Source organism: Mus musculus, chromosome 15, assembly GCF_000001635.26.
Source record: "Mus musculus strain C57BL/6J chromosome 15, GRCm38.p6 C57BL/6J".
Taxonomy (NCBI): Eukaryota; Metazoa; Chordata; class Mammalia; order Rodentia; family Muridae; genus Mus; species Mus musculus.
Window position 1 is genome coordinate 96,757,738 of NC_000081.6, and position 10,254 is coordinate 96,767,991.

Sequence of the window (10,254 nt, forward strand, 5' to 3'; positions counted from 1 at the left end):
AACTGTCTTAAGGAGAAACTTGTTAAAAAGTAACATTGAACGAAAAGAGCAATTATGTTTCAATATATAGCAACATTGGAGATGACAATTACCAAGGACTCACAGGTACATTACTGAATAATGACTTCATTAAAAGTTTGACATTAGAAATGGCTCAGGCAAAATGCTTGTGACCAAAAGTCAGATGAAATGCTCAGTACCAGGAAGTTGTATACAAGCTGTTCCCAGTGCAGGAAGTGGTACAAAGATGGAGGAGGCATGGGGTCAGTGACCAGAGCTCTGTGTGTGCTCTCCCTGGTGCATGTAACAGGGTAGGGTAGGGGTGAGGAAGTGGAGGTGGGGTTGTTCTGGTCAGCATTCCTAAAGAAAATTAATCACTCTTGTTTGGTCAGTGGGCTAGGATGTTGTTTATGTGGAATTATTGGTGACTTTGGTCATTAGTCCTCTGTGGAAAGGGCTTGCCTGCAGGAAGAGGCAATAAAACCCAGAAGAGTCACCAAGTATCAGAGAAGTGTGTGTGTGTGTGTGTGTGTGTGTGTGTGTAAGAGGCAATAAAAAGTCAGAAGAGTCACCAAGTATCAGAGAAGTGCGTGTGTGTGTGGGTGTGTGTGTATGTGGGTGTTAGGAAGCAGATGTACTTGAAGGGAGCTTGGAAGTTGCCAAGACAGATGCTGAGACAGATTTTTAAATGTTTGTTTGTTTGCTTGCTTGCTATTTTTGTTTTTCAAGACAGGGTTTCTCTGTGTAGCCCTGGCTGTCCTGGAGCTCACTTCGTAGACCAGGCTGGCCTTGAACTCACAGAGATCTGCCTGCCTTTGCCTCACAGAGTGCTAGGATTAAAGATGTGAGCCACCACACCTGGCTAAATGTGACATTTATATGAGCCTGTAAAAATCCCTTGTGTGTGTGTGTGTGTGTGTGTGTGTAAGTGTGTTTATGTGTGTCTGTGTGTGCCTATATCTGTGTGTATGCCTCTGTGTGTTTATGTGTGTCTGTGTGCGCCTGTGTGCCTGTGTGTGTCTGTGTCTGTGTGTCTGTGTGGAGGTTAGAGGAGCACGTAAGCTGTCCTATACTGTTGAAACAGGGTCTGTCACCAAACCTGGAGCTAGACTGGCAGCCAGTAAGCCCCAGTGTCCCCCCTGTCTTTGTCTCCCATAGTGCTGGGTTACAGGAATGTGTGTCTATGTCCAGCTTTTTGTCTGAGTGATTGAGATGAGAACTCAGGTCGTCATGTTTGAACAACATGGAAGCTCAGCCAGTGAGCCTCCTTCCCAAGCCCCAAGCCCCGCAACCCCTTCCTTGTGGGGCTACCTAACGCTGTTACTGTGTTACCACCAGCAACCACCAGCAACTGGAAGAATTTGGACAATAGACTCTTTCCTTTTAAAAGGCGTTTTTATTCTATTTAGAATCTGCCAAAGTTGTTACTTGTTTATCCTTTAAAGGAGCCTTTCCTACTTTCTGAAATACTAGAACATTTCGTTCCGTGTAGACGGCCACCTCAATGAATCACTTCCCATTGCATTATGGATAGAATTGGTGCCTATTGAACTGTCACTTCCTCTCATGTCTTTTTCTTTTCCTTCAACCTCAGTCACATTAACTGCTCGCCCATATCCTGCTTCCGACAATAGACAGCTGGAGAATGCTGTGGAAAGAGTGGTCGGAACCACAATGGGGATCAGAATCTGCCCAGGGCAGAAAAATGTGGGGAGTCTGGGGAGTTATAGGGGAATGTATGGTGAGTTCCACAATCCGAGATAATTAACTGAGCACATACTAAGCAGTGGGGTCCAATGATAACAAAAGTAGACACGCCCTTAATATGTGTCCATTAACGTGGGTCTTCACTTTCTCAGCTTGCTATGCGCCCCCCTCCAGCCCCACATTCATTAGAGGAACAGGGCTAATCCAGACTGAGAATTCATTTAGTGCTTTTTTACTTAACGGTTTCTGCACAAGGACAATGTAGCAACCGTTAACATTTACTTCAACTCTGAAGTTCCATAATATAACTCATTATTATTTCCTTTATTTTACCAGATAAAGAAACAGAGCTGATTATAGAGTTAGTAGGTGGCAGAGGCAGATTATCTCAAGGAAAGTATGGCCCCTAGCATGCATATATATGTATGTGATTTATTTTGCATATGTAAGTGTTTTGCCTGCATGTATGAGCCCCTGGATGTGGAATTATAGATGATTGTAAACCCCTCTGTGAGTACTGGGAACTGAACCCATGAGCATTATGTGTTCCCACTGAACCATCTCTTCAGCCCCATTAAATATTTTTTGAAAAAAAAAAATTGGCTAAAATTGGCTGGGAGATATACGGCTGGCTGGCTGGCCAGGAGAGATGATGGGGAATTCCCCTCTCAGTTTTCTATATGGATGCTAAGCTATAGGCAATAATTTTCTGAAAAGCCCAGCTCATCTATTGCTGTATCTAGTCAACAGAATAGTTAGTGGACTAAATGCTAAATGCTTGCCCTCCCTCCCTTCCTCTGTCCCTCCGTCCCTCAGTCCCTCCGTCCCTCCGTCCCTCCCTCCCTCCCTCCCTTCCTCCCTCCCTCTCTCACCCCCTCGCTTCCTTCCTTTCTCCAAGACTAGTAAAGGCTAGAAAAGAAAGAAGTCCGGATGCACAATATTTCCAAGGCTCCTTGAGAGTGTCCAGAAGGAGTGGAGAGTGTTCCGAGTGATTGACAAGGACACTGAGTGTTTGAAAATAAGCATGGACTCCTCAGTGAACATGGGGGCATGAGGCAAGTGTGGGAAAGGATTCTGGGAACCTGCGAAAGTCACTCAAGAAGTCCTGAGAATCTCAGGTAACTAAATGTACAGGATTTAGGAAGAAGGGCTATGCCAATCAAGGGAAGACTGGGAGTTCCCTTCAAGGGCAGGGATGCTCAAACTCTTTTGGTTTGCATGGGCCCAACAAGAAAAGTGACTTGAGCATGTCCTCTTTAACTCTGTAGTTACTTAATCATGTGTATGGGTATTTATTTACATACAGGTTTCTACTGATGTCAGAAAGCAGTACAGTCAGAAGCAACTTTCTCTCCTCCCTCCCTCCCTCCCTCCCTCCCCCCCTCCCTCCCTCCCTCCCCCCCTCCCTCCCTCTCTCCCTCCCTCCCTCCCTCCCTCCCCCCCCCTCCCTCCCCCCCCCTCCCTCCCCCCCCTCCCTCCCTCCCTCCCTCCCTCCCTCCTTTTGAGACAGTGTTTCTTTGTGTAGCCTTGGCTGTCCTGGATCTCACTCTGTAGACCAGGCTGGCTTTGAACTCACAGAGTTCAACTTGCCTCTGCCTCCTGAGTGCTGGGATTAAAGGTGTGTGCCACCACTGCCCAGCGTGACAGGATATTGCCAATGAATTTTTCTAAATTCAGTTTATTCTGATTTCTAGTTTTAATAAAAATAAGATGCCTCACAAGCAAATATAGTTCCAGTTTCAGGGCTGTGTCTTGGCAGGACTAAGCCAAGACACTATTATCCTTTTTCTTTTATTTTAGAATTCTTTTCTTTTCTTTTCTTTTTGAAAGTATACTGAAATTACATAACTTCCCCTTCCCTTTCCTTCCTTCAAACCCACCTGTTTAGTCCTTGTTCTCTTTCAATTCATGGCCTCTTTTTCTCATTGTTGTTGTTTCATGTATATTTGTGTGTGTGTGTATATGTGTGTGTAGTGTGTGTATGTGTGTGTATGTATGTGTGTGTGTCTCTTTGTGTAGTGTGTGTCTCTCTGTGTGTCTCTGTGTAGTATGTATGTATTTGTGTATGTGTCTGTGTGTGTAATGTGTGTCTCTGTGTGTAGTGTGTATGTGTCTGTCTGTGTATGAGTGTGTTTGAGTGTATGTGTCTGTGTGTTTGAGTGTGTCTGTATGTGTATATGAATGTGAGTATGTGTGTACCTGTCTGTGTGCATGTGTCTGTGTGTGTGTGTCTGTGTGTGTTTTTGTGTGTGTGTGTGTATGAGTGTGTGTATGTGTCTCTGTGTGTGAGTGTGTCTGTGTCTGCATGTGTGTGTTCCTAAATATGACCCACTCTGCTTGGTATTAGATAGCTCACAGGCGTGCTCTTCCCTGGGGAAGGCTGTTTATCCCACCCTTAGCATTCCTTGGTTGTCTGTAGTTCTCTGTGGGATTGAGGCCTCGGGGCCTTTCCTTTCATCCGTCTTGATGTGTCTACTGTTGTCTGTGTTCAGCTCCTGCTTAGGGGGTGATGCTGGTGAGACTTTATGTGTGTAGCTTCTGACATTCCTGGGAGCCCTGGTCTCACAGCAAACTCCCTGATATTCTGGTGCTCGCAATCTTCCCACGCCCTCTCCCTTGGTGTTCCGGGAGCCTTGGGTGCAGGGTTGATTTGTAGATCTATCTGTTGGGACTATTTTCCCTCTTAAATCTGAAGTTCTCTACCCAGACTTCTCTTAGTTTGATTATTATTATTGTTGTTGTTGTTGTTATTTTTTTGAGACAGGGTTTCTCTGTATAGCCCTGGCTGTCCTGGAATTCACTCTGTAGACTAGGCTGGCCTCGAAGTCAGAAATCCGCCTACCTCTGCCAACCAAGTGCTGGGATTAAAGGTATGCACCACCGCCCGGCTTCTTAGTTTGATTATTGACCCCCCACCTTTCAGTCACCCTCATAGAACTCTTTGGAGGATGCTTCTATTATATTTTTAGCTATTGATTCAAGTCGATGAATAGGCTTCATTTGAAATATCTAAACAGATTAGAAAAATTTGTTTCTAGTTTTTTAAAGTGTGCAGATAGACAATTAAAAAAAGAGAAACACATCCCCTTATTTCTCAGCATCAACCCAATGCCAGGGAAGCATTTCACTGTGGTGCGAGCTAGCTCTTGCTGAGTAAGAAACCACCCCACTCTAGTGTCTCAAAACAGTAGAGGCTTGTTGTCTACAGTTTCTGTGGGCCAGGATTTCAGGAGAGGCCCAGCATAGTGGCTCTCATCCTTCCTCATGCTGTGACCCTTTACTAGAGTTCCTCATGTTGTGGTGACCCCAACCATAAATGTTTTGCTGTTACTTCATAACTGTAATTTTACTGCTGTTATGAATCTCATAATGCAAATATCTGATGTGTAGGATACCTGATATGCCATCCCTGTGAAAGAGTCAGGCGACCCCCAGGGGTTGTGAACCACTGGCTAGTAGGTAGAAAGCAGCTCACTCTGGTCTACTGAAAGGGATCAGTGAGATCGGGCCTCTCACTACATGCCTTCTGGTGGAACACTCACTTTATCCCCAGGAAGGCTTGGATATATGAAGGAAGGACAGACAGGACAGGCGTCATACCATATAGTCATGTCTGACTGTACTTCATATGACTGACTGTATTCCATGGGATTGAGTGTAGTTCATATGATGGACTGTAGTTCATATGATTGAATGTAGTTCATATGATTGACTATAGTCCATATGATTGAATGTAGCTCATATAATTGAATGTAGTTCATACGACTGAATCTAATCTATATGACTACACTTACGTTCCTTTCTCATTACTTGAGTTTTGGTTTTATTAAAGATTAGGATATGTGGAAATCAAACTGCAGACCCGCTGTGACTCGTTCAGAACTTGTTAAATGTTTTTCTGTTGAGACTTCCTCTGCTTGAGATATTTTCACATGACCTCGGGTATGTAGGTATATCAAATAGGTATATCAATCAAACACTTAGTCATGCAGAAATTATAAAGATTTTATTCTGTATGCATATAATTTTACAATGTATTAAAGATGAAAATAAATTCGCAAGCTAATAAAATAGAAGTACTTATTTATTCTTAAATAAAGAAACAAATCTTGTGTGAATGTAAACTGTCATCAATGCTTTTCAAGTTGATTGATGTTTTCAATTGCTAACTGTCAGGTGCAGAGAAAGCCAGTTTGCATGCATACCTAGTACAAAATGGAGAAGTATGTTTGAGGCCATTGGAAGTTCTACTGTAATTCCAAGTCAAAATTCATTTATTGCTTTTGTAAAATGAAACTTAAGTCATCAACTTGAACAGCAACTTTTCAAATCAAACATTCTAATATGATACAGTCCAAAGAAATAGTAAGTGATGCTCACATGCTGAAGAATGATGATAAGAGAATATCAGAAGTCTGGAACCCTGATGGAAGCTTCCTCCTTCCTGGCAGCTCACATAGGCCCAGGCTACTGGGGTCAGGAGAGGCATGAGGGCTGTGCCCAGCTATTATTAATCCTATGATCTATGACAACGACTTGACAAGCAAGGTGTGAAATGGTAACACTATGGCAATAGGGTGACCAACCGCTCTCTGTTTGCATTTGAGACCCAAGCTACAGGAAGGGCATACAGAATATATTCCTGGTACTTGACCCTGGTTTCAAAACAAAACAAAGCAACAAAACAGGGTGGAGAGGATCATAAGCCCTAGGCTAGAACTGAATACTGCTATTTAGCTAAATCAACACAGCATCAAACTGCCTTCTAAATTGTCATACTCATAAACAAACAGCACTCTCACCCTGAATTAGAAAAGCCTGTCTTTTCAGTGGATGAATATGGAGGTTTGTAGCTACACAGGTGCTGAGAATGAGGGCTGAGTACTGGGTCTGAGTAAGACATAGCATCTTCCCCGAGGCTCTGGGACCACTGCAGAGGAGGGAGGAGAAAGAACGCATGAGGTGGTATATAAACAGAAAGGCCCCTGACTTGCTCTGTCTTCTGTCACTGTGACAATACAATGATTGGAAGCAACTCAGGGAGGAAAGGGTTTGCTTCTCTTTACGGACGTCCATCACGGAGAAAAGACATAGCAGGAACTCAAGGCAGGAACCAAAGCAGAGATGGTGGAGGTTGGATGCTTGCTGGCTTGCTTTTCATGCTTGCTCAGTGAGACTTATACAACCCAAAGATACATGCCCAGGGGTGGCACGGCCCACAGTGGAGTGAGCTCTCCAACATCAATTGTTCTTCCAGAGCACGTCCCACAAACTTGCCCACGTGTCAATCTGATAAAAGCAATTTCTCCGTTGAGATCCCCTCTTCAACATGGAGCTGTGTCAAGTTGACAAAACTCAGAGAGCACAGCTCTATACCATCTCCTGGGCAATGGACCGCCATAGCCATCACCAACTCACAGCTGGGGATGACTGCATTGGGTCTGTGTAAGAATAGCTTATCAAGAGTCAGAAGTGGATGGAAGAGGGACCCCCGGAGGCCTTAGTCATCATTGCTGAACTTACTGCGAGGGGAAATCACTGACTTCAGTCATGGACACATTAATGACTAATAACTGGATACTTATGGATACTTATACTAATGACTGGATACTTATACTTAATGCATACACACAGATAACAAAACCCACAGTTCTGAATCTGGGAGATTGGCAGAGGTAGGGAGTATTGATAGGGATGGGAAGGAGATTGGGGGGGGGGAGAATAAAAGTGAACCATCAGAATAAATTGTATATGCATGAAAATTTCAAATAACAAAATTACCCAGTCGGTCTGTGTGTTCCACAAACCATTAGGTTTCTACTTGGATCAGAATACTCTGTATGTACAGCAGAAGTCTACAATTCATAGGATATACTCACCATGAATCCTGGCTGAGGCATTTTTGGGCAGCATCTGCAGGTACTGTGCAAAGTGCCCACGTTGTGTGTTCAGAGGCAAAGCTGTAGTGAATTCCTCTGTGGCATCATGGGTGCCTGCTGCTAGAAACTCCTGAAGTTCTTTATACAGCTGATTGTGAATTAAAGTTTCATTGCTGTGCCCTCAGAAAGTTTCCATTTGTGACCAAAGCCCTCCCCCCCCCATACAGTTATCTGACCCCAGGTGGAGTTGCAGCCCACAGTTTAAGAAGCTATAATTGGGCTGGAGAGATGGCTCAGTGGTTAAGAGCACTGACTGCTCTTCCAGAGGTCCTGAGTTCAATTCCCAGCATCCACATGGTGGCTCACAACCATCTGTAATGGGATCTGATGCCCTCTTCTGGTGTGTCTGAAGAGAGCAACAGTGAACTCACATGCATAAAATAAATAAATCTTAAAACAAAACAACCAAACAAAACCATGAAACTATGCTCAAACAGCCGACTCCACTGGATACCTCTACTCTAGACTCAGAGTTGTTGGCAGCTCAGAAGCTAATGCTTATGGGTGATTTATCTAAAAATACAGTGGTCAAAAAAAAAAGAGGTAACCAATGCTCTAATCAAATATCAAAAGGGAAAACAAACCCAAAACAAAATAACAACAAAAACAACAAAGAAAAAAAAAAAACAAAGCAAAAGAAAAAACGTTAAAAATCATCCCAGGTGATAGATAAAATAAAAGATATTTTAAAAATCTTCCCCTGTGTATGTGTGTTTTGCCTGCATCTGTACCACCATGTACCTGATGGCTACAGAGGCCAGATGAGGAGGACATTAGATTCCCTTGGAACAGAATTGTGTTTCTTATGTAAAATTTACATGTTTCTTAGTTGCCATGTGGGTGCTGGGGACTGAGTTTGGCTCTCCCGGAAGTGTCTTCCGACAAGAAGTGGCCTTCCTAAGGCTGAGACTCTTTAATGGACAGTTCCTCATGCTGTGGTGAGCCCCAACCATGAAATTATTTTCATTGCTACCTCATAACTGTAATCTTGCTACTGCTGTGAATTGTAATCTAAATTATCGGTGTTTCCCGATGGGGTCGCGACCCACGGGTTGAGAACCGTAGCTCTGGACTCTTAACCACTGTGTCAGTTCTCCAGCCCAATAAAGAAAAAAAAATTATGAAGAGCTAGAGTGCTATCACTTCAACCTAGAATGCTTCTAGAGGCCCATGTACCAAAGGATTGGTGCCCTGCTTGTGGCACCGTTAGGAGGTGCTGAACTGGTAGGGGATGGGACCTGGTGAGAAGTTTAATTAGCTAGTGGGGGGTGAACTTGAAAGGTTGGGACCCATGTACTTTCTTCTCTCTCTCTCTCTCTCTCTCTCTCTCTCTCTCTCTCTCCCCTCTCTCTCTCTCTCTTATTGGGGGAGGGTTCATCAATCCTTGGCCGCCGCCTTCCTCATGGCTGCCAGCCCGTTGCTCAGCTCCTCCCGCCTTCGCTTGGCGCGAATGTGCGTGCCCACCCTCTTCTTAACGAACTTGAGTACGCGCTTGTCCTTGGACACTTTGAGCAACTCCCATGGCATGAAGCCGCACACTCCCGGATCATGTCCCCCACGAACTTGGTGTGCTTGGTGAGGTTCCCGCCGTAAGGCGCGGCGCTGCCGGCTGTGTCTCAGCTTGCTGACATTCTTCTTCATCACCTTGTGGCCCTTGTTGAGTGTGGCCCACGGCCATGGGGTAGCGCAGGGCCATGGCTGCTGCTCTGCGATGGCGGGCAGGACAGGAAGTCCTAACTCTCCTTTGCTTTCTTGCTGCCACCAGGTAAGTGGGGCGACTTGGCTTCACACTCTCATATGATGAGGGCCTCACCACAGGCCCTGACTAACAGGTTCAATTCCTGTGCGACCGAAGCTCTGGAACCCTGAGCTGAAGAAATCTCTTGTATAAGTTGTTTCCTCCCAGCTATCTTGTCACAGTGACAGGAAGCTGACTAACAGAGACCATGAAGAGTTTTAAGATTATCTTGTTCCTTGGGCACCAGGGTAGAGGCCTGGAAACGGGGAGAGTGGTGTAGGGGAGATCCCTCAACCGAACAGAGAGGGCTGGGGGCAGGGGTGTCAAAAAGCCATGTGACTAGCACAAGACCAGAAGCTTGTGCACACAGGACAACCAGGATGTGTCACAGAAAAGTGCAGTGCCATGAAGCCACCGGGCCTGTGCTCAAAGGGCACTGTAAATAATCTGTCTTCAAGGGGAGTCAGTCAGTCTGAAAGGCGGTTCAGCTCCTAGGCCTTCAAGACAGACAAGAACAACAGAACCCCCTGAATATTTCATTCATTCATTCATTCATTCATTCTTCTCTGGAGGATTCAAAGTAGGGAAGGAGAGATTACTCATCACCATCAATGTGACACACGCCTTTATTCCAGAGCTCAGGAGGCAGAGGAGGGGGGATTTCTGTGAGTTTGAGGTCAGCCTGGTCTACAAAGTGAGTTCTAGAACAGCAAGGGCTACAAAGAGAAACACTGTCTTGGAAGGAAGGAAGGAAGGAAGGAAGGAAGGAAGGAAGGAAGGAAGGAAGGAAGGAGGAAAGTAAAGATAAGGAGGAGGAAGAGGAGAAGGAGGAGGGGGTGGCGGTGGAGTCTGTAGAATGACTGGACCTCT

At 45.0% G+C, this 10,254-nt stretch overlaps 1 pseudogene; it reads right to left on the reverse strand.

Moving 5' to 3' along the window:
* Positions 1–9,023: 9,023 nt before the first annotated feature.
* On the reverse strand, positions 9,024–9,342 carry Gm8888 (annotated as a pseudogene).
* Between the last annotated feature and the right edge of the window lie 912 nt (positions 9,343–10,254).